Here is a 24,756-nt window from a genome sequence, read left to right on the forward strand (position 1 = left end):
AATGAAGCACCGTGGTTTTTGAGCCAGCCCCCTATTCTTTTCCCGTTGCGATTAGTAGTTTTCCTGTTAGAAACAGTGCTGCCTGATTATGTCCCTAGGATGAATTCAAAGAAGTGGAATTTTGGGTCAGACTGGAAGCATTTTTAACCTGTTGTTCTGGAGAAAAGCTGCACTGCTTTATAGTCTCGCCAGGAAGCTGAGCTAGTTTGTATAAAATCTAGTTTATCTGCACCCACGCCAGAAGGCGTGTGTGTTTTTTTAAGTTCTAATTTGGTAAATAAATTTTTTTTTATTGAGGTATAATTTACATGCCATAAAATTCACCCATTTAATAAGTGTTCACTTCAGAAATTTTAGATAAATGCACACAGTTGTGTGATTACTACCACACTCCACTTAGAACATGTCTGTCACTCTAGAAAGATCCCTCAAGCCTGTCTGTAAACGGGTCCTGTTCCCAATCCCGATCCTGGGTAACCAGTATATCTGCCCTCTGTTTCCGGAGATTTGCTCTTTCCCAACGTGTACGTGGAATCCCATATTTTAATGTGGACTTTTGAGTTCGACTGCTGTCACTGGCACGTTTTTGAGGTACACCTATGTTGTGACATCTGTCATTAGCTTGGTCCTTTTTTCTTTTCTTATTTTTTATTGTGGTAAAATACGCATAAAATATATGCATTAAATCACTTGTGAGTGAATGAACGCACGCTGGTATGCAGCCATCACTGTTGTGCGTCTCCAGAACTTTTTCCATCTTGAAACTCTGTGCCCACTTAACAGCAGCTCACCGTCTGCTCCCCAGTAACTGCTATTTTCTTTGTGTCTCTGAGAATTTGAGGTTTTTTCTTTTCTTCTCTCTTTCTCCCTCTCTCCCTCTCTCCCTCTCTCCCTCTCTCCCTCTCTCCCTCTCTCCCTCTCTCTCCCCCCCTCTTCTCCGTGCCCAATGTGGGGCTTGAACTCACGATTCCAAGATTAAGAGTTGGATGCTCTACCAACCGAGCCAACCAGGCGCCCCTGAAGTCCTTTGTATAAGCGGAATCATACAGAATTTGTCCTTTTTGTATCTGGCTTATTTCACTTAGCATGCGATCTGCAAGGTTCATTCATCTTGTAACACATACGAAAATTTCACTGCTGTTAAAGACAGAATAATATTTCATGGTGAGTGTATAGATCACACTTTGTCTCACCATGTCTGTCCGCAGACATTTGGGTTGTTTCTGTAATGCTGCTGTAAACATTGGTGGTCAAATAATTTCCAGGTTTTGCTTTCACAGCTTTTGCTTCTATGCTAGAAGCGGGATGTCTGGGTCATGTAGTAATTCTGGATTTAACTTGCTGAGGAACCGCCACACTCTTTGACAGAGGCTGTACCTTTTTACATTCCCACTACCGGTGCACAAGGGTTCTCCTTTCTCCACATCCTCACCAAAACTTTTCTCTTTTTGAAAATAGCCATCCAGACGGTGCGAAGTGGTATCTCAGTGTGGTTTTGATTTGCATTTCCTAATGATCAGTGATGCTGGGCATCTTTCCATGTGCTTATTGGCCTAGATGAGTATGTCATCTTTGGGGAGGTGTCTATTCAAGTTCTTTTAGGAGTTCCTTATATATTCTGGATATTTATCTCTTATCCAGTAATCACATTTGTACGTATTTTGTCCCATTCTGCGGGGTGCCTTTTTATTTTTACTCTGTTGATTGTGTCCTTTGGACAAAAGTTTTTAACTTTGATGATGCTCAGATTATCTGTTGTTACCCTTGTTTTCGGTGTCAAATCCAGGAAATCATTGCCACATCCAGTGTCCAATCTTGTGCCCTGTGTTTTCTTGTAGGAGTTTTATAGTTTATACATTTAGGTGTTTGACTCATTTCAGTTAATTTTTGTACATGGTGTAAGTGTCAAACTTCATTCCTTTGCTTGTGGATATCCAGCTTTCCCACTACCTTTTTTGAAAAGACTGCCCTTTCCCCCATTGAATGCTCTTGGCTTGTCCTTTTTTATTGCTGGTTAGTTTTCATTGTGTAGATACCGACCACGTTGTATTTATTTATCTGTGTCCTGGTTCGTGGACATTGGGATCGTTGCCAGTTTTTGGCTCGTCTTGCCGCTGTGAACATTTATGTACAAGTTTTTGGATGGCAGACATTTCTGTTTCTCTTGGGCAGAAACCTGGAAGGGGAGTTACAGGTCATATGAGAACTGCAAGTTTAACTTTGTAAGAAACCACAATTTTCACAGTCCCAGCAGCAGCGCGCGTGAGGATTCGTTTTGTCTTCCCTGTCACCAGCGCTTGGTGTGCTCCTCTTTGTGCTGGTGGCTCTTCCGGTTCCGAGGGAGGAGTGGCTGTGCCTTGTGGGGTGACTTTGCATCTCTTAAACAGCTGATGAGGTCTCTATCTGGGGGCGGGGTCTTGTGGCTGCAGCCCCACCCCTCCCGCCCTCCTCCTCTCCCCACCACTGGGTCTTCAGCTTGGTCAGCCCCAGTCTTAACACTCTTGTTTCTTCTTTCTCCCGCTGCCCGCCCCTCTTTGTTTATTTATTTCATTTAAAACATTTTTAATGTTTATTTTTTGAGAGAGAGGGAGGGAGAGAGGGAGGGAGAATGCAAGCAGGGGAAGGGCAGAGAGAGGGAGACACAGGATCCGAAGCAGGCTCCAGGCTCCAAGCTGTCAGCACAGAGCCCGACACGGGGCTCGAACTCACGAACCGAACTGTGAGATCAGGACCTGAGCTGAAGTCGGAGGCTTAACCAACTGAGCCACCCGGTGCCCTGGCAGACCCCTCTTTGATCACTTTCTTACTTTCTAATCTCGGACTACCGTTCACATACCCTGTTTCTAAACCTAAGTAGCTAATGTTACCAAGCAGGTCATGTGATTTTGTTTTGCCACCATTGTGAGTTTTTCTGTAACTTTTTATATTGATTTAATTTTAAACTTAGCATAGAAATTGCATGAATAGTACAAGGAACTCCTACTCCTTATTTTCTCAGATTCTCAGTTGTTATGCTTTGTCCTATTTGCTCATCAATATTCTTTTGTTTCTTTTTCGGACTGTATATGTGTGTGTAGAAATATATGCCTATTTTCTTCTGAGTCATTCGTGTAAGCTGGAACCTTACTCAGGTTGCATAGCTATGTAGTGGTAAAGCAGGGACTGGAGTCCAGACGTGTGTGTGTGTGTGTGTGTGTGTGTGTGTGTGTGTGTCCCCATCCGTCCGTCCGTCCCGTCAGTAGCTGGCACATACTTGCTGCTTAGGAAAGGCCTCTCGAATGGACCGGTGACCACGGCTCACCTGTCAGAGTCTGTACGTGCTCTCTTGGGCTGTCCACACGGCTCGGTGCTTGGGTTTCGCAGACTCCGGCTTGGGACGTGTGCTTTGCCACTTCTGGCTGTTTGCCCTGCAGCTTCCATCATGTCACTAAGGCTGTTCCCTCGTCGCTGGAGTGGAGGAGAGGAGAGTTCCTCCTTGTGACGGACGTTGTGAAGGTTAGAGGGGACCGCACAGGTGAAACGTTTGTCACTGACCCTCACCCTTCCTTTCATAATTCGTCCCGTTCTGCTGACGTAGCCACTGGCTTGTCTTCGTCGTCCCCCCCCCCCTCGTTTTTTCACCCCAGGATCTTGGTCCTGGCAGACTTGGTGTCTGGTCCCCAGGGAGGACACAGCTCCAGCGAAAGGTCTGGGGTGACAGCTGTCGGGAGACCCTGATCTGAGTCCCAGTCAGAGCTGTGAGGCCGAAGCTTTGATCACAGAAAGTCCAATTCCAGGTGCGGGGATTTCGAGAGCTGGTTCCAGGAGCCGTGCTGCCTTTGGCATCCCAGTTTGAGTATTTTTTATTTGCCCTTGTAAACTTGTGGAGTGTTTCAGAAATACCAACTTCGGGGCGCCTGGGTGGCTCAGTCGGTTGGTTAAGAGTCCAACTTCGGTTCAGGTCATGATCTCACGGTTCGTGAGTTCGAGCCCTGCGTCGGGCTCTGCGCTGACAGCTCGGAGCCTGCTCCTGCTTCTGTGTCTCCCTGTCTCTCTCTGCTCCTCCCCTGCTCACACGCTGTCTCTCTCTCAAAAATAAAGATTAAAGAAAAAAATTTAAAAAACAAAAAAGAAATACCAACTTTGTAGGGTCCATAAAATACGGGGTCACACCCTTGGAAGCAGTGCAGAAATTTGAGGTGGCCCGACATGTCCGCCCCTGGCCGGCACCCCTCTCAGAGGTACGTGTTTTTCCAGGAAACTGTGCCGTTTCGTTGCTGCATCACACGTTCTAGGTTTTTCTTTAGAAGATCAGGTCTCCGTACGCGCGACGCCATCTGGCAAGTAGGGGGAAGAGAAAGTCATCAAACCAAATACTTCCAAAGTAAGAATTCTTGGGGATTGTCTTCTCAGTTGATAAAGTGTGTATAGCAACCTATTCGGTGATTGGGGTTTTCAACCGAGACCGAGGGAAGGGCGCACGTGGCCCTGGAGAGGCTCTGCGGGGCAAGGGACAGCGTCCCGCCACGGGGTCTCTGAGGAGCCTGGGCGTGTATTGCTGGTTCGCGTGTGACTGGACTCCAAGCCGGATTTTGTTCTCCTAATTTGGACGGTTTTCTCAGAATAATTAAACATCTCTTTGGAGGAAATGGTTCCCCGCACCTCTTGCGTAACTGCCTTCACCAGATGAGTCTCACGTAGATAACAGTTTTAATGTTGTCTCTTATAATGCTGTCTTAATGTCGTCTGAAAATCAAGAGTGAGATATTTCAGAGGAGAACAGCACCGGGGTTGCTGGTTTGTCCTCGCCACCCTGGGTTTGCTCTTCAGTGTCTCTGCGAGGAAACAGACCCCCTTTCCGTACAGCGTTTAATACCTCAGCGTGACCACCGAGGTTAACAGGTGATAAAATTCTTGAATGTAAAATTGTACAAACAGCTTATTTCTCAAGACCAAATCCTTTACGGTGTTAATTCAGTGGACAGATGGGACTAGAAGCCGTTAAATATTTTCCCTCCACCCCGAGAAAGCGGCATGGTCCCCTGTGTTCATCAGCGGCGAGAGAGCAGTGTTCTCCGGCTGCTTGTGGTCATTTGGTTTTTAAGTTTGTGATGCCCTTAAGGCAAAACAGAAACTACACAGGAATTCCTTGAGGAGGACCGACATACGTCACCCTAACCAGAACTCTTGTGCGTTGCACGAGTGAGTATCTGTTGGGGTTTTTTTTAGCAGAGGGAAGGAAAGCAGCCGGACTTAGGGGGGAAGAGGGGAACGTTCTGGACTGCCGGAAAGCTGTCTTGTCTGTCGCCTGTCATTTCCTAGCTCCAGCTTCTTGCACAGCTCAAAGAGAAGAGATGGAAACGTATTTAGTGACGCACAAGGTACAGAGAGTGCAGGCAGCAAAAGGGAACTGCCCCGGAGCCCCGTCCCTCCGCCTGCTGTCAGCCGTCAGCCCCTCGTGGGCGGCCACGAGTGATCCCAGCTCCTCTCTCGTTTGCCTAATCAGAATATCTGCTCTGAATGGCTTTCCATCTTTTTGGTGGAAACCTTCATCGCATTGTAGTGGGTCTTAGAAGTTTAGGAAAAAATAGGAAAAGAGTCCACATTAACCATAGATGTTCTTATCCTGTGCAAAATGTGAGCATCTTGGAATAATGGAGGCACAGTCGATGTATTGTAGCTTTGTTTTGTGAAGTCAGGCATTTGTGTACATGTTGCATATGTTACCTATTTTATGAAAAAAGGAGGAAACCAGGGAAAATCTTATGAAATGCTCAGTTCTCTATGAAAAGTAGCCCTCTTGGTCAAAAAGGGCCTGTTCGGTCTCTCGCATTCGTATAGGAGGGTCCTGTTGGCCATGTTCTTGAGTTCACTGGTCCTCACCTCCAAAATAGTTGAGGCACAGAGAGCGAAGCCGGGGGTTTCTTTCTCTCCAGAGTCCTCCCCCACCCCTGCCCACCTGCCATGGCTTTTCCACTGAGCGTCACCGGTCTGAAAGAACCTTCGTTTGCAACCACATCTGGCCCTATGTAACCGCTTCATCTATAGCTGGAGCCAGGTCAGTGAGGACTGGTTTTGTCCTTCAGATTTTATGGTAGAAATTTTCCATAACTTAGATGAACTAAATGTCTATCTCCAAGATTTTGATGAGTGTACAGCACATCTATGCTTTAAGTGTGAGATGTGCCGAAAACCATAATTCCTTAAACTTAACAATCTTGAGATGTTGAATGCTTATTCAGTGCTTATTACAAAGAGGCTTTTAAAGAATAATGGTTTTTTGATCCTTCTGTTTACATGTGCTGTTTTGGCTGGGAAACTTCTGTTTGCAATTTGAGCTCTTGTGTAGGGGTGGGGTTGGTGAGCAGAGGGGAAATAGAAATTTTCTTTTCCTCCTTTTTTTTTGTTTTTTGTTTTGTCTTTTTGAGAGGAGGGAAAGAGAGAGGGTCCCACGCAGGCTCCGCGCTCAGCACAGAGCCCAACGCTAGGCTCAGTCCCACAACTGTGAGATCATGACCTGAACCCAAACCAAGAGTCTGACGCTCAACCGACTGAGCCACCAGGCGCCACCGTATTTCCATTTTTCTGACGACTTCCAGGTTTCCTGGCGGGGCAGATGGCCGTTATTACATCGAGCCCTTTCCCGTCAGCCCATTAGGCTCTTCCTCCCTTTGCTAAGACCTCTGCCTCCCCCTCTCGACATGGTCGTAGACGAGTTGTGTGATCCAGGGTTACAGTCGGCTCGTGTTTTGCTGAAGACGAAGTTTGTGTTCCTGTCTCTCGTTCTCCTCGTTACTGCTTGGGTTTTGAGAGACACTTGCTTATTCTGTGATCTCGAAGTCGGAGGTCCCTCTGCTCATCTCCTCTCCTATCATGGTGCCTTTCCAGCAATTGAGAGGAGAGTGTATGCAACCATCAGCCCCGGGGTAGAGGACTATATTAGTTCCGTTACAGACCATCTGGAAAAATTGTTCCTGCGTGCTTTAACCCTCTTCTCCCCAAAGTGTCACCGAAATCTTTTGCGCCAAATTCTGAGCAGCAAATCTCCGTTAATACCATTCTTATTTGAGTTATCAGGCTGACTTCCAAGTGGCAAAAAGCTGAACCCCTCGTTCCATACCAGGTACTGTAGTTAGTTGTAAACCATTGTTTTCTTACGTCCATCCAACGAAAAGCACTTCCTAAAATTTTAAATAGTGGCTCTCCAAAGTTTATAGTGGGAAACCATTGTGTTTTGACAGACTACTTTTGAGATGCATCCTTTGACCTAATTTTAGGTGACCTAAATTATTCTCCAGTTACCATCTTTACAGTAATTTGAAACCGTTTTCTTTTCAGCTACGAACATGTATTTACTGTGTTCTGTGCTAAAATAATATTTCCCCATATGTATCTACAGTAGTGGTTCTCACACTCGAATCTAAGAATCCCTTGGAAGCTTAGTCTCAGTCTTGGTCTGCGTCTCCAGAAACTGATGCGGCAGGTGTGGAGTAGGACCTGGGAATTTGTAATTTTCTGAAGTTGTTGATCCATGTTTAGTGATCAGTTCAGGAACGCTCTTTTTAAATCTACTTATCTCTTGACATTTTGAGTCGTATTCTTGTTGGTCTTTGCTTTTGGCTGCCATAAAGCCAGGTCATTGGAACTTTGATTTCACTATGTTGAGGCCAGTGCTGGAGCCACTTGGACTTTTTAACATTTAAGACCAAGGAGCTATTATAGGACCCGTTGTTGATGATGAACAGTTTTCGGCTGAACGCTATATGGCTTCAAAGACTATGGTCCCTAGCAATTTATTTGATGTTTTCTAACCACACCTAGAAACAGAAGAGAAAAAACCGATCTTGGAGTTACTGATTCAGGCCTGCCTAACAATTTATATAAATCAGGTATCACGAACATAGGAATTTAAAGTTATCAAGATCTCTGTGTAATGTGGAAAACCAAATCAGTGCACATTCAGGGGTTGACTCCTCCTAAATAGTTTTCGAGCTAATACGCTTCTATTTTTGTCCCCCGTGAAGGGAGAATTGAAAATTAGTCCCGTTACTGGTGCTTTCTTCAGCAGAAGTAGTGAAAGTAAACGTGGGTATTTTAACGACGTGAGAAAGAGATTACTGCTTCGATGATGTCTGTACACAGTGCTTATGTCTGCAGTGATCTGTGGGTGCCATTAAATTCCTGAAGAGAACGTAGTATAAATTAGAAAATCTTAAACACACAGGCTTGTCATCTGGCCTACTATTTTCAGATTGCTACAGATTAATGTGACCATTTACTGGCCTGGAAGGAGGAAAGTTGCTAATTTAAACCAGATTAGTATGTTCTACGCTGTTAAAGCATTCCTTGATCCTAAAAAGTAAAGATGAAAAGGACTGGTAATTTTGATGTTTACATGGGAGGTTTAGTTTCCTGTGGTTGCTGTCTAGAGGCTCCGGGTTTGTGTCCGTGGTATATGGATAAATGCAGGCCAGATGCCAGTCTGCTGTCTAAGCGTGGGGCTCCTGGGGGTGCCAGTCCGCTGTCCAAGCGTGGGGCTCCTGGGGGTGCCAGTCCGCTGTCCAAGCATGGGGCTCCTGGGGGTGCCAGTCCGCTAAGCGTGGGGCTCCTGGGACACCTGTTGTGTTGCAGGCGTGTCAGGTATTGGACATACGGTGGTGAGCAACACAGATGGCTTCTAGTATTTAGTGTTAATCAGATCCTAACAGGCAGAAGAATGTGGTTTAACTTTGACCAGGAAAGTGACTCGTATGTTAGTTAGGTAGCATGTGCTGTTTCTTACCAGGGGTATTTTTGTGTTCATTTTTTCCGTGTATTTATCCCATTTGCAACATAATATTTGTATACAACATATATAACTGTTAACTGGGATTAATCAAAAAGGATTTATAGAAAAAAAGTTTAATGGTTGTTGGAAACTTTGTAAAAAGTCAACTCTAGGGGCACCTGGGGGGGCTCAGTCGGTTGAGCATCCGACTTCAGCTCAGGTCATGATCTCACGGTTTGTGGGTTTGAGCCCCGCATCGGACTCTGTGCTGACAGCTCGGAGCCTGGAGCCTGCTTCGGATTCTGTTTCCCTCTGTCTCTCTGCCCTTCCCCTGCCCGTGCTCTGTTTTCTCTCAAAAATAAATAAGCATTAAAAAAGTTTTTAAAAACATCAACTCCAGGGCCCCTGGGTGGCCCAGTTGGTTAAGCGTCCAACTTGGGCTCCGGTCACAACCTCACGGTTGGTGAGTTCGAGCCCCGCACCAGGCCCGCAGCTGTCAGCACAGAGCCTGCTTCAGATCCTCTGTTCCCCTCTCTCTGCCTCTCCCTTGCTCTCTCTGTCTCAAAAATAAATAAACATTAAAAAAAATTTTTTTTAAATCAACTCTGTATTCTCAGTGAACAGAATATAATAAACTGAAAATGGCATTTGAAACCCTAATGGTTATTCAGTATGTTTTTATTGGATAGGTAGTAACAGTATATTCAGACTTCTACTTGTTAAGAGTTATAGGGGAAAGGACCCCACCTAACTTCTTGAGGCTGGATTTGTGTCTTCTGTCGCGTCCCTCCCGGCTCTGCAGAGAAGTCAGCAAGCGAGAGAGCGGGTTCACTGAAGGTGTATGCATCTGAGCATTTTATCTTGGTAATATTGACATGACCATTATACTAATAGAATGGAGAAAAATTGTTTAAATTGAAAGGCTATTCTTAAATTGCTATTATTTTGAGCACTTGAACTCAGTGGTAAACAAGTTAAAAATGTTTGAAATGTGATTTTTCTTAAAAATACTTTGAAGTTCTGGCGCCTGGGTGGCTCAGTCAGTTAAGCTTCTGACTTCGCTCAGGTCGTGATCTCACGGTTTGTGGGTTTGAGCCCCATCCTATGTCAGGCTCTCTGCTGACAGCTCAGAGCCTGGAGCCTGCTTGGGATTCTTTGTATCCCCCTCTCTCTCAGCCCCTCCCCTACTCATTCATATTCATTCATTCATTCATTCTCTCTCTCTCTCTCTGTCAAAAATAAATAAACATTAAAAAATTGAAAAAACTTTTAAGTTCTTCTTAAGTTCCCTGAAGAAGTCTCTTGGCTTCAAATTACCCGGTTTACTATGAGTTTATCTTTAGGTTTTATATTTGAATGCTGGCTATTGATCTTTTCAAAAGAAGGATCTTTTTTAAAAATGGAAGCTTTTATTTGAGAATTGAAAACTCTTTAGAACACGGGTTATTTTGTAACATAACTTTAGTGATTAAGGAAGTATGAGGAAATTGCTTTCTCTGCATTTTCTGAAGAGTTAGGAAACATTCAGAAGGATGAATTCCTGAAAGGAATAAGCTAGGCTGCCTTTATTTGGGAGGTGTCTTTTGTTGAAATGCAATAAATTCATGTCAGTTACACTTTTTTAAAATATTTAGGACTAGGAAATCATACTTAGTAGAGTTTGTTTGAATTATAAGCCCCCTTTTCCCAACTTTAAAAGCTGACAATAAGTATGTTCAAGCTCTAACTCACACTTCATGCTTGTTGTAAAGCAACACGTTAATTATATAGCGGTCTGAGGGGCACCTGGCTGGCTCAGCCACCAGAGCGTGCGACTCTTGATCTTGGAGTCATGGATTTGAGCCCCACGTTGGGTGTAGAGATTACTTGAAAATAAAAATAAATGAAAAGCAATCCAAGCTGACCTTGTTCAAGGTACCAAGTCATTTTCAAGGCACTGTGGTGATAAAAAAAAGTAGATATAGAGAGAAGGTAAGAAAGGGAAAAGTTTCTCTGCTTCTATCTAAATGAGGGTAATTGTTTAGAACGTTATTTTAAGATATGAAAAATAAAATGATTGCTTAGTAGGACACTGGTACTTGGAGAAACTCCTAATCCTCTTACGTGCCACCTCCTGCTGTAACTCAAACTTGTAATAGTAAGATCCTCTGCCTAGCATCGCTGTGACTCCATCATGTTTCGAATCAGAACGGCTGTTTCTTTTGTCCTATTTTATTATTTTTAAAAATTCAGCTTTATTGAAGTAAATTTGCACACAACAAAATTAGCTAATTTTAAGTGTGCAGTTGTAGTTACGATGAATGTGGTTATAACCATGATGTGGAACATTTCCGTTACTCCAGAAAGTTTCCTGGTGTCGCTCAGGAGTTCATTCCTCTGCCACCCTTGGTCCCTGGACCTGCATTCTGCCTGGTGGCTCTCTGTAGCATTTCATATAAATTGGATCACATATTATGTAGTCCTTTGTGTCTGTCTTCTTTTACTTGGCACGGTAATTTAGAGACTCCTCCGTGTTGTTCATCGGTGGTTGGTTGCTTTTTATTGCTAAATAGTGTTCCGTTGTGTGCGCGCGTCCCGATCTGTGTATCCACTCACCATCTGTTGGCTACTCTGGCTGACTTGGTACTTGGCCGTCACGAGTCACGAATAAGGCCGCTGAGAACACGCCAGCACAAGCCTCTGTGTGGACGTGCGTGTGAGTACCTGGGAGTGGACCTTTGCTGTGGTACAAATGGAGCGTTTGTCTCGTAGTCTGGGCAGAGGAGGAAACCCATGTTGAACCAAGAGGATGAAACCTGTCCTAGGGAAAAAGCTGGATTGCCGACCGACCGTTAATTCTCTTCTTTGTACTTGTGTTTTATGTTTTGTCTTCCCCCTTTCCCCCCAACAAGCGCCTGCCTTTAATTTTAACTGTAAAACCTCTTCAAAAATGATATTCCTTATTTAAAACTCAAATTTGTAAGAAAAGCCTAAATTTTGAATGGGCTTGTTGAACCATGGCTGGTTTGTAATAGTTCCCGTCCCCTTCCCCCTAGTATTTCTGCCTTCTACTAAGTTTTATTTTTTTGGAGCCTTTTTTTGTTTCTTTCTATATCACCGTTCTCCTCAGAGTTGGGACCTGCATGGTATGATCTGAGTTAAGGGAAATACAGAAGTAGCTACAGATAAAGGTTTATGATTTGTAGTGTCATAGTTTGGGGTTTGCCGGAAACTCGGCTGCAGACTGTGTTGGTCTGACTTAATGATTCATGAAGCCTCTGAAGGGAGCTTAATTTGCTGACTCATGCATGTTATAATCTCCTTGGCAGTATAGGTAAGACTTGATTTAGAAACAAGGGATGCCTGAAAACTTGCTTCCTGCCCTCCTAAATAGATTATGTATGTATACTAATCATACATATTAGGGACTTTCGGTTCAAAATTGACTTAATTTTATATTGGAGTTCATCAGCTTTCTTTCACAGTGTGGATTATTCTGATTCTTGTATTAAAAGAGCATCAACCCGGGCACCCGGTTGGCTCAGGTGGCTGAACGTCCAGCTTCCCCTTAGGTCATGATCTCAAGGTTCGAGAGTTCAAACCCCCATCGGGCTCTGTGCTGACAGCTCAGAGCCTGGAGCCTGCTTAGGATCCTCTTTCTCCCTCTCTGTCTGCCCCTGCCCCCCCCCCCCCCCGCCTTTGCCCCACTCCCACTCTCAAAAAGAAACACTTAAAAAAGAGGAGCGTGAACCGGCAGCAGAGATTGGCATTTGAATTAAGATCAGAGGAAAATTTGGAAAGCTAGTACTTAGGTCCAGTGGGCAGAGGATCTGATAACGTCTGTCTGAGAAAATGGGAGAGAACACAGGAATTTTGGTTGGGATAAAATATCTTTGCCCGTTTTGCAGTTAGACATTCTGCGATGGCCTGTTAAAGTGCCTCCTTTAAACAAGGTATGCCATCGGGTTAAACAGATTAATCTGATAGAGAGCAGGTCAAAGAAGGCCGTAGCTGTGTAACGGAGCGGATCTGCAATTAGCTAAAGTACAGTAAATGTTGTGCCCCGGTGCTCATACCTGATGCGGAAGGTATTGCGTATAGGAGACTAAAATTCGTCGCTTCTTCCTGGGTCATCCCTGTTCAGCCTTGACTTTCTGATTTTGCTGGGTATCTACCCCTCCAATTCCTGTCTTTGTTAGACTGTGAGCCAGGTGATGCGTGCTATCATTCCACTCCTTTCCAAAGGGAATTGTTTGCGCGCTTTTCCCAATAGAGAGACTATTGTTCTGTGCCTCTTGACAAGCAAAAAAAGGAGTGTGGGTATAAGATGCAAATAACTGTACAGCGGTCAAAGCTGTGCTCTACAGCTGTTAGTCTTGTAAAACCCCTTCCACTAGTCGCGAAGAGGATGGTGGAAGATTGAACGGAAGTTACAATGCGCAGGGAAGATACGTGGGGCCGCTGGGGAGGAAGGGGAGCTGGGCATTAGCGGTGTGGCGGTGTGTGGCCATCAGGATGGTCTCCTTTCCCACGCCTTCTCTCGTTCATAGTCCCCTCTCTGTTTTCTTTCTTTTTCCCTCCAGCTTTGTTTCATGGTTCCGTGCCACGGACATGTTTGTGTATTAGCCGCTTGTGGGCCAGCTTCTCAGTGATGACATTGTTACGTTGTCTTTTCCGGGTGTTCTCTAGTAAATGGGTGCTTCATCAGCTCTTTATTGGCATTTGGAGTTTATTTGTTTGGGGAAGGGCGTTTTGATATTTTCCATGCGTGTTGCTGATCACACGCCTCTTACTTTGGTTCTGCTTTGCTGCCTGGCATGAGCAGAAATTACCCTAATTTGGAAGGGACACTCACCTGCAGCTGCACGCCCAGTTGGAAGACGGCAGGGGCTCGGGGGGTCGGGGGAGGACTGTCCTGTGACCGCGGCGTGGTTTGGGGAAGGTTGGGAGGAGGTGACGTGCCCTTGGCTCCGATCCACTGAGCCACACCTTGTCATCAGTGTGGAATGGCATGTGTCATTTAGCACTCCGCCGGATGTTTGACATGAGAGCACTATAATAATTCACCCAATCGGAAATCAGGGATTACTGTAATTGCCGTCGGATTGGAGTTTGAGTGGACGGACATCAGATTGGAAAAATGATACTCTTTCTTGTTAGGTATTCAGAATCCTTAGAACATCAGCTTCGAATATTTATCTTTCTCAGGTTTTATTTTGAGATAATTTCAGGGCTGCCCGGGCGGCTCAGTCGGTGAAGCGTCCGACGTCGGCTCAGGTCGTGATCTCACAGTTTGTGGGTTTGGACCCTGTGTCGGGCTCTGTGCTGACAGCTCGGACCTTGGAGCCTCCTCCGGATTCTGTATCCGCCTCTCTCTCTGCCTTTCCCCAGCTTGCACTCTGTCTCTTTCTTTCTCTCTCTCTCTCAAAGTAAACATTTAAAAATGGTTGGAAATAATTTCAAGTTTATGGAAAGTTACATTAATAATACAAAGAATTCCCATATACCCCTTGGCAAGGTTCACCCACTGTTAACTCTTCGCCACGTTCACTCTGTGATTCTCTTATTTTTTCCTGGATGGTTTGACGGTAAGTTGCACACATCATGTCCTTTTCCCATGTAAGGCTTATGCAGATATTCTGACGAGGCCATTCTTGTATTTTCTTTTTTTTCAACGTTTTTTTTTTTTTTTTTTTTTTTTTTAAATTTATTTTTGGGACAGAGAGAGACAGAGCATGAACGGGGGAGGGGCAGAGAGAGAGGGAGACACAGAATCGGAAACAGGCTCCAGGCTCCGAGCCATCAGCCCAGAGCCTGACGCGGGGCTCGAACTCACGGACCGCGAGATCGTGACCTGGCTGAAGTCGGACGCTTAACCGACTGCGCCACCCAGGCGCCCCCATTCTTGTATTTTCGAAGACAGTTCAGTTATCGAATAAGGGAGATTTAACACCGATTAATAATAGAATTCTCTAATACATGGTCCACTTCCGAATTTCTCTATTTCTCCTAGAAATGCTCTTCATTAATTTTTCTCCTGGTCCAGGATCCAGCCTAGAATCATTTGTGGCATTTGGGCACTTTGTCTCTTTATTGTCCCTTCATCAGGAACGCTTTACCTTTTACCTTCTTGACGTTGGTATTTTGTGAAGAGTGACCATTTATTTACAGAATCTCTCTCAATTTGAGTTTGTCTGATGTGTCCTTTTGAATACCTTTGGGAAACGCAGAGTCAGCGGGGACACCACGTTAGTGATGTGTGCTTCTCGGTGCATTGTGTCAGGGGGCACGTGTCCGTCTGTCCCCTCATCGGGGAAACTAACTTGTGGTCTTTGGATCAGTGTGGTATCTTCCAGGTTCTTCCACTTAAAGGTTTATTATTTTTCATTTTGTAGTAAGTCATCTATGGGGAGCTAACTTTGAGGCTGCTCTGTTCCGTACCAGACTTTCCCTATAGACAGTGTTCCCTATCAGACTTTCATCCACAAAGAATTTCAGCATGCTTTGGTCATTTGGGTGGAGTCATTTATTACTGTGGTGGTTGAGGTTCAAATACCGAATTGCACACACTCAGTGCCATAGGAGGGAGCGTGTTCTAGCTGTTGACTTCTTCGGCATTTGATGTAATTTTTTTAAATCTTTTCTTAATGTTTATTTATTTTTGAGACGGAGACAGAGCGCAAGTGTGTGTGGTGGGGGGGGAGGCAGAGAGAGAGGGAGACACAGAATCTGAAGCAGGCTCCAGACTCTGATCTGGTAGCACAGAGCCCGATGCGGGGCTTGAACTCACGGACCGTAAGATCATGACCTAAGCCGAAGTCGGACGCTCAACCCACTGAGCCACCCAGGCTTGGCCCCAAGCATTTGAACGTGTCTTATGTTGAACTGGAACCGGTCTTCTGAGACGTCCACACAGTGCTTCACACCTGAACTCTTGTACCACCCAAGATAAGCCTGCTCCTGTTTTCTCTTTAGCAGCCCTTCAGAATGTATCCCTTTTTGAATTTTTTCTCAGTTCCTTCCATTTCTAACAGTCGTTTCTTGTTAAGAGATGGCTCTCTTGAGTTTGGGACCACCTTGTTGGTTTCATGATCATGCTCATTTACTAGTGTCCACACTTCACATAGGAAACCCCATCCGCAAACAGTTCTAGGTATGTTTTTACCAGGACAGTGGATTGCCATTGCCTATAATCTGGCTCGATGCTTAAGAGCAGTAGGCCTGGGAGACAAATCTGGGTTCGAGTCCTGTCTCTGTCACTGATTAGCTCTGTGATCTTAAACAAGTTTCTAGCATCTCCAGACTTCAGTTCCACGATCTAGAAAGAGTTGGCAATAATTGCACCTACCTTTTTGAGGGTGGAATGAGGATTAGTGTGCGTGTAAAATTTGGGGACAGGGCCAGTGACACCATAATCACTCGTTGAATGTTGATTGTTGTTCGTAGACAGAAAACACATTTCTGTTTTACAGCCCGAGATGGGTACAACTTATTTTTTAGCTGTTGTGTCCTACTGTAGGCTCATTTAAACCTAAGGTGATAGTCAGCAAGTTGAAAAGAGTTCTGAAGCACGGTTAGGTTCTCGGACAAGTACTTTAACTTGTGTGAAAGTTATCCCATCGGGTTCCGTCAGCTTTTATGAGGTGTGAATTATGTCTTAAACCGTTTGCATGTACATATAAGTAGATTATAAATAAACATTTGTCTTTTGTAGCAAAGCAAGCGTGCGGTAACTTACTTCAGCATTAAGTAATACTTTAAAAAGTAGCCAGTGAAATTGAGTATTTGGACGTTACTTCTCATGGTGTTTCTAACCATGTTGCTAATATAAATAGTAAGTTTACGCCGTGAAATGCTGAAGTATTAACTAAAATTCTCTGTAGAAATTTGAGGCCCATGTTTTATAGCCAGGTATTCTAGGACATTTTGATTGAATGCAGTTTTATTTTCCAGACAAGCCTTCTAACGCTTGGTAAACCTGTAGCAGAAATGCTGCTATAGAGATGTGCATTGGTCGGTAAACGTGCTGCAGACTTTCATAGCAAATGTTAGAAATACGGCTCTTACTTCAGTCGAAACGGGACCCAGAATCTCATTCTCCCCACCCAGGAGGGTCCCAAGGGATATTCTTGGGGCACTGAAGTCATCCCCATTGACTGTCTGTTTGTAAAAGTCGTTCTTCTGTTGCTGGACGTTTATGCTAAATAAATTAAACTTTAGAGACACAAAAATACCTAGTTTTGCTTATTTGGGGGTATAAATGATCGTATAAAAAGTAATCCTTGCCCACCTAACCTGTGGCCAGGTGAAGAAAAATCTGTGTGGTAGAGTTGCGTATTGCTGTATTGCACGTTGGTGTCAAATACCAAGTGAAGTGTTTTTATTAATTTTCCCTCAACACCCCTTTTTATGTAGCTATAAGAGTGAAAGCACTTCTTAAAATTTCAGACAATTAAAATGTACACAATTTTAACTGTCTCAACTCTGTTTCATGTTAAATGTGTTACAGGAATGAATCTGAAGTCTGCTGCAGTAAAACACTGAAGGCTTTAAAATGTTTTCTTGCATAAAACTCAAACTTTAAGTAGCTGCTTATGAGGATAGGGAAGGCAGGAAGCTAATGTCTGTCTCAAGATACAGGACAGCTGTTTGCCCATCAGCTTCAACTGTGTGAGTAGACTCAAGCCCGTGACCCTGTGTGACCCTGTGTGACCCTGTGTGATGGTGGTAGTCGCTTAAAATGTTTAAATCTGAAGTGTTTGGAGAGACACCGAAGGCAGCATGATGAGACGTTTTTTAGGGTCTGTTTTTTTCTGGTGGGTAAGATACTAAGGGTGGGGTGGGTGGGAGATAATTGATTTATAAAATATTTTTGGGAGTAACACTTAATAAGTAAGTATTATTAGTGACCATGCATCTTTTTTTCAGAATTATTTGAAGCATTGGAATCTGCATTACTTAATCGTATTATGGTGAAGCAGAAGGTCAGAATTCTTCAGATTGCTGTTTGTTTTGCAATTGATTTCAGCTTTTTAGTATTAATGTTTTTAAGGGACAACCATAGAAATGTATTTTGGAAATACAGCGTTACATATTAATGTAGGAAATTGCTCTTGGGAATAATTTCATAACGTAAATTACAATTAGTAATTTTTGAATAGCTCTGTTTAACTAGAAAGAGCATGTATTTAAAAATAAAGGAACTCTTGGTCCCTAAATGCAGTTGGAAGTCTTTTAGACTTGCCAACTTTGTGTTTTAAAAGTGCTCTGATAATAATGGAAGTACCTGTTGAAGAAAAAAATTCTTAATCAGTTGGAGGCCAGCAGGGATGGGGGCTGATTTTTTTTTTTTTTTTTCCTACTTTCCCCAGGTTTTGTTTGTGTTTTGCATTGGCCTTTTTCCTCTGCGGATTTAGGAGTAGGACTCTCAACGGGATGACCTCCCCGCTTAGGGGAATGCGTGGTGCGGGTGGAAGAGGTGATTACAATAGGAGACGTTGCTGGAAGCAGAGTGATGAGCGTGTAGATAAAAACGTGTCACGTCTTATTAACTGCTCGGGGAGGCTTCAGGGGGAGGGATGGCATTTGCAGTAAGGCGAATTTACTTTGCCTCTCACCTCACAGATGTTTTGGCTGAAGGAAAGTCAAAATCGAGAGTCTCTGGAACCGGTGAGGTGATTGCGAAGGCGTTAGAGAGCCCGCAGAGTGTACCCCGGATGTGGGCGCTCGAATGAACGTGGCTGGAGGGTCCGGGGCAGGGAGGAAGGGTGTGTGGTCCGTTCAGAAGTGCGGAACACGCCAGGTCACGGTGTGTCCTTCCCCCTGGCTTGGCCAGTGGACGCGCAGCCGTGGGGGACCCTCCGCGGGTCGTCTGATTCCTGATCTTCCAGAAGCCCTGAAAACTTAACAACCTCCCTGTTCTTAGTGCTGACACGCGCTAAGGTTCAAGTCTGCAGGCCGAGCCCAGTGCTGCCTCGCGTCTCTTCCCTCCCATCTTCTGAGATGAGTGTCAGAAATAGAGAAAATTCAAGGTGAAGGAGGCCTTTAGAACATCCTCATGAAACTTGGATGTTGAAGACGAGGTTAGGCAGAAAGGACACACATGGGCAAGAGAAGCTTCTGGAGCTTTCTCTGTGTCCTGTCCTTGTGCCCCGGGGCAGGTGGAGGACAGGGCTGAGGGAGGAGTGCTGTGCGGGGGCCAGGGAGCACCCCCCTCCCACCCCACCCCACCCCCCGCCTCTGCCTCACGCACCCTCTACCTTGCCTTGTCGCCGATCCCGCGCCCACTTCCGGAACAGAGTCCTACCCAGAATGTACACGCAGGTTTCACTTCTTGGGTCGTTGCGTTTTGCAGCAAGCGCGCGCACAGAGCCCCGGGGTTGCGGAGGGCCGCGTACCACGAGTCCGTTAACGCGGTTCGGTACTCTGGCCGAGAGTCTGGCTGCATGGGGTCACATCCTAGCTGTGCCTTCTCACAGCATGTTTTATTGAGCATGTGATTTGGTCCGTGCCTCAGCGCCTGTCCTCTGTAAACAGACGTTATGATTTGATACGCGATCTCGTGCGGCCAGGTGTCAGCGATGCTTGCAGGATGTTGTACTGTTAAACTTCGGCTGCTGCTGTAGCGAGGAGGGAGCACCGGGCGGTGCGTTCCAGATCCTCAGTAATAGATTTTAAGGCTTTAGGATTAAGAATTTGGAATCACAGGGCTCCTGGGGGGCTCAGTCGGTTAAGCGTCGGACTTGATTTCAGCTCAGATCATGATACGGTTCTTGACTTCGGGCCCGCCTTGGGCTCTGCGTGCATGAGGCCTGCTTGCGATTCTGTCTCCCTCTCTCTCTGCCCCTCCCCTGCTCGAGCGCGCTCTCTCTCTCTCTCTCTCTCTCTCTCTCAAAATAAATGAAAAGAAACAAACATGGAATTTGGAAATCACAAAGTAAGGTATTTTCAGGTGGGTGTTGTGGGCAACATTTCTCTAGTAGTAGAATGGGAATCCCTAACTCTCCTGACCTCCTTTGCTGGTCAGCTATAGACACTAGCCCCATTTCAGATTCTCGGTAGCCTGATGTGGCTAGCGTATTTTCTAGATTTCTAGATTTGTTTTTTTTTTTTTTTTTTTAATTTTTTTTTAAGTTTATTTATTTTTGAGACAGAGAGAGACAGAGCATGAACGGGGGAGGGGCAGAGAGAGAGGGAGACACAGAATCGGAAGCAGGCTCCAGGCTCTGAGCCATCAGCCCAGAGCCCGACGCGGGGCTCGAACTCACGGACCGCGAGATCGTGACCTGGCTGAAGTCGGACGCTCAACCGACTGCGCCACCCAGGCGCCCCTAGATTTCTAGATTTGAATCAGGTAATGCATTTACATCAAACGTGACCTGCCTGATGACACACACCTCTTACTGTCTAAGAGCACAAAAGATTGGCTCTTGCAGCAAATGTGACTCCACAAAGGAAGAGGGAAGAAACAAAAATATTTCTTGCAAAATCGCTGTGCAGGTGAGGTGTGTTTTTGCTGGGTTTTAGACCATTTACAAGTCCTCACAACTTCTCAAAAATAAAGGTGGGGACGAAAAGCACGTCAGACAGTGTTGCACGTCTTGAGTTCTGTCAGGAGTGACAGCTTCTGGGAGGAAAGTGAGCGTTCTGTACGTTCAGACGCTGGCGGAGTGCGCTCTGATCCAGAAGCCCCTTGGACAGCGGTGCCGTTCTGGGGGGTATGCTAATCTAAGGCTCCAGGGGACCGGGTATCAGTCGGTAGTTCTCGTGTACCGGAGTCCTCTCTGTGCGGGACGAGCCTACTAAAGGCCAAAAGTTGTGTGGATTTCAGCCGGATGGTCACTCTTACTGTGTTTAGAGACAGTGCAGGAGCCAGGGTACCTAGAAGTAGAAACGTGACTTTATGTTCCACGAGAAGTTACCAGCCACCACATTCTACTCGAGGAGCAGAACACATTTGGACAGACACCTGTCCTCACTAAAGAAAGAACGCAAGAATGGAAACTCTTACGGAATTGCAAGAAGATTACGGCTTGGTATCTTTTTACGTGTGTGGTGTTGTACCTCTTCCCCACCCCGCCCCCGAGTTTAGATTGGGTCACCAGGTCGGGCGATCGCCTGGGTCCAGCAGGCTCGCCTGGAGGGGTCACCCGTGGTGCCGGCCGAACAGCGGGAGCTGAGGCCTGTGGGTACTACGGAGTGTATCGGAGGGGGTGTGGACAGGGAGGCAGTGACGGGCGGTGTGATACCGAGCCCCCCTCAAATCCGTGGCGGGGGAGCCTCGTGTGGCATTTTCACAGAGTGCTCACGAAGACCTAAGTGTGAGGTTTTCTGATGTGATTTGTAATTTAGGGAAGAAGTTTGGAGAACTTCGGATGGAACGATGACCTCTGCGCACTCGGGGCATCTCCCGCCAGAGGCGGAGAGGCCGCCTGATGGGGCTGGCGGCCTGGTTGTGCTCTAGGGCGTCGGTGCCGGTGTCTCGGCCTTATCCCAGATTGGCTTGCTGTTGGGCATCGTACACTCTTAATCGGGAACTCAGACTGGATTTTCCATATCTGTTTTAGCCATTTAAACCCATTACTTCAAATGAAGTCTTTCCCAGAAACCTGATCTGTAAGTCCTAAAAGGACCTGTTCTTGAAACGGAGAGGTTTCAGTCTTCCGCCTCCACTTCCTCCCCACCCTCGCCCTCTGCCTCCACCGTCGTTGATTAGAATTCAGCTTGGGGCGCCCGGGTGGCGCAGTCGGTCGAGCGTCCGACTTCGGCTCCGGTCGCGATCTCGCGGTCCGGGAGTTCGAGCCCCGCGTCGGGCTCTGGGCTGACGGCTCGGAGCCTGGAGCCTGCTTCCGATTCTGGGTCTCCCTCTCTGTCTGCCCCTCCCCCGCTCATGCTCTCTCTCTCTCTCTCTCAAAAATAAGTAAACGTTAAAAAAAGAAAAAGAATTCAGCTCCGAGAAGGATTGTCTGAATGGTTAGCGCGACGGGAAGATGCTTACCACGCACCCTCTTAGGTGCTTTCCGATTTTAGCTTTGACTGGCTCCTCGTAGACTGGCTGTTCACTGAAGCTGGCCACGATACTGCTGCTTATATTGAAAGGCGGTACCGGTAAACGACCCCAGAAACTAGCATTTTACTTTCAGATCTTGTCGGTCCTTTCGCATCGTGCTCTGCTCCTGAAACTATGGGAACAGCTCTCCCGTCATCCGAGTCCAGATGATCTGTACTTACGGGTAACTGAGTTTGTTTTTTTTCTGGGTACGTTACCTCTTTACCAGTCCTGCCCTTCTGTGCATTATTAGCTACTAGGAGGAATAGAGCCAAGTGATGCCTTCTCGTTTGCAAATAAGCCCTTATGGACATGTGTTCTGTTTGTCGACAGCATACCAGACCTCTCCTTGTTTTTCTGCCATTTCTCCTTCTAATGTTGTCACGCAGCCGCACCGGTAAAGTCGCCTGCAGTCCCTTTGAGAACAACAGGAGGTATGTAACGGGGTGGTTAGGGAGGTGTTCGCGAACCGCACCTGCTAAGCCTTCCTTCCCGTCCCTGTTGCCTGCGGACTGCCACTCGGGCTCCTCAGCCTGGCCGCGGGGGCGCTGCGGGTGAGGGTCCTGGTGGGAGTCTGTTCCCACCTTCCTGTATCCCAGGCGCACGGGGTTCGCCGCCCTGGTGTGACCACATACTGGCCTTTAACCTGCCCTCCCACCCCTCCCTCCCCCGGTCAATATGAAGTACAGGCGCTTAGCAGGTTCTTTATTGGCAGTTATCTGGAATAAGCAGTGTGTCCTGTCGTGAACTTTTGAGAGGAGCATTTGGAAACCGTCCCCTCACACTTTTAGTCCAGAAGGTCTTACGGCCCCCGTCGGAAATGACACGTATTCAGAGACGTGCTCGCGGGCAGGCGCGGTCTGTGGCCAGGGGGCCTCCCAAGTGTCCGGCCTCTGCTGCCACGGCAGGGACAGAGTCGGGTTTAGGACTGCGGCCTCTGCGCCTTCGGTGGGGTTCCGGCCGCCCCGTGGCGCTCCCTCTCCGTGTGAACTGCGGGTGTTTGACCTGAGAAAGCCACTGGGGTGGAGATTTCTGTGCCTTTATGGGTTAGGAAATGTTTGGCAGTCGTCTCGCTTGATCCTCCCGAGTCCTGTAAATTAGAAAAGACACATTATCGCTGAATTTTAATACGAGGAACCAGAGGCTGACCATTTATCTTAAGTTGAAGGTGACAGAATCAGAACTGACTTGAAGATCAAGTCCGACGTCTGTTGTTCCCACTGCGCCCCCGTGTCCCTGCGGCTCTGCTGGGGCTCACGGTTGTGCCTCTTTCCACGATGGCACTCGTTACCCTTCTCCCCAGGCTGTTACGCTTTCGCCGAAAAATAAGTCAACTTCTGGAATACCTTGCAGTTATCTTGGCCATCTGTTTTTTTTAATGCCCCTGTGAAAGCCGAGCTCCCAAACTGTATTTTTGGTGCCGCTTATTAGCATTTTGTGTTTTTGTGCCAAGAGGACCGATGTAGTTTTGGGGTGAGATGTGCTGTCTTTGCAGATAGGTGAAAGTCACACATTAATATTCCTGTCCTTCTACGTCTGTTGATCCTTGAGAGCAGAGCTGTATCATAACTTCTGTCTTTTACAGTGCATAGGGGATCAGTCAGCACCATAATCAGTGTATCAAACAAGGCACCCTTGCCGGGAGAGCTGGGACAGAAGAAAGTAAAACTGACTCTGTTGAATAATTTTGCTATGTGTTTCCTGATAATATTTCAACTACAACATTTTGGAAATCATTCATTTGCTCCCCCAACATCTATTTCAGTACTTGTTGCTATGTGCCTGGCATTGGATCCAGAACTGGGATTGGCAAGTTGTGGCCCACTGGCCAGACAAACCCACTTTGGCCGCCTCTTTTTGTAAATACAAGTGTTATTAGAACGCAGCTGTGCCCGTCCGTTTTTTTCCCCAGGATTAGACAATCTAACTTCAATAATAGAGATACATTTGGGGTACATTGGTGCTTAAGAAAACAACACATTCATTTTTGACATCGTTTACCATGAAAGAATTAAAAAAGCATTGGACCTTTTAGAAATAACTGGATTCTTGTTTTAGTTCTTCCACGCCGTCCGTCCATCCGTCCGTCCGTCCGTCAACCAACACAACCGCCTTCTGTTTGCTGGGCCCTGTGTCAGTCACTGTGGGATCGTGACTCTGCCTTTGCAGAACAAGTGTAAAGGACGAGCCGTTAGACAAACCACCGAGGATAGCACAGGGCGCAAAGTACCGTGAAAAGTGTACGTACGGGGCGGTGCAGCAGTACCCAGGAGAGGGGTCAAAATCCGATGCAAGAGAGAGAGGGGTCACGGAAGGCTTCTTAGAATAGTAATCTTGGTAGGAATCTACGAGGATAAGTAGAGACAAAATGAGCAAAAGCTAGGGCGTGTGGAGCGAGCGGAAGGAAGGGTATTTTAGGCAGAGTGAGCAGCCCCGGTGAAGGCATGGAAGGGTGGCAAGTATCCAGTGACATTGTTGCCGTTGTTTTTCTTTTTGTATCGCCTCTCATTTCTGAACTTCAGGAACGTGCCACCTCTTTAACAGAAGAAAGCGTAACCAGTAAACGATTCAGAGGAAACACAGAGGCAGAGAGAGTAAGCCTCTCATCCGCAGCCCTGCCTCACCCCTCCCCAGAGGTCAGCGCTGTCCGGGTGCCCTGGAGCCCTCGTAGCCCTTTTCAGTGTATCCGCAGACAAGTCTGTTTGTAAACGCAGCTCATTTTCCTTCCTTTTGTGTGTGAACTTCTGCAGCGCTGGTCCTCACCCACCGAGGCTGCAGTGACGGCCCGCGTCGCTACGGACGCGCGTTTGCACACACGAGCGGCGAGTGTCCGAGCGCGGGACTATCTGCGTCGAAGGGTGCTGTCTATTTTCTCTTTTAATAGCCAGTCAAGTCTCCTGCCAAGCAAACTCGCGGCTGCCCGTTTCATGCCGTCAGTGCGAGGCTTTCGCACTCGCACGCCCGTTCGTTTTGATGACGACTG

The 24,756-nt window shown here is 46.4% G+C and overlaps 1 protein-coding gene across 10 annotated transcripts in view; it reads left to right on the plus strand.

The window, feature by feature from the left end:
- The window catches only part of ZFAND6 (zinc finger AN1-type containing 6), a 74,591-nt gene that overhangs the window by 22,500 nt on the left and 27,335 nt on the right, over positions 1–24,756 (plus strand). For 3 of the 10 annotated variants that reach the window (XM_058736340.1, XM_058736342.1, XM_058736344.1), the window contains one exon: positions 17,235–17,395. The exons of 5 other annotated variants lie outside the window; for them this stretch is intronic. The gene's annotated coding sequence lies outside the window, so the exon portion shown is untranslated. Of the gene's footprint in view, positions 1–17,234; positions 17,396–17,684; positions 17,710–21,867; positions 21,958–22,106; positions 22,208–24,756 lie in introns of those variants that run through there. 2 more of the 10 variants (XM_058736345.1, XM_058736346.1) reach the window with 2 other exon arrangements.

Source organism: Neofelis nebulosa, chromosome 7 (assembly GCF_028018385.1).
Source record: "Neofelis nebulosa isolate mNeoNeb1 chromosome 7, mNeoNeb1.pri, whole genome shotgun sequence".
Classification (NCBI taxonomy): domain Eukaryota; kingdom Metazoa; phylum Chordata; class Mammalia; order Carnivora; family Felidae; genus Neofelis; species Neofelis nebulosa.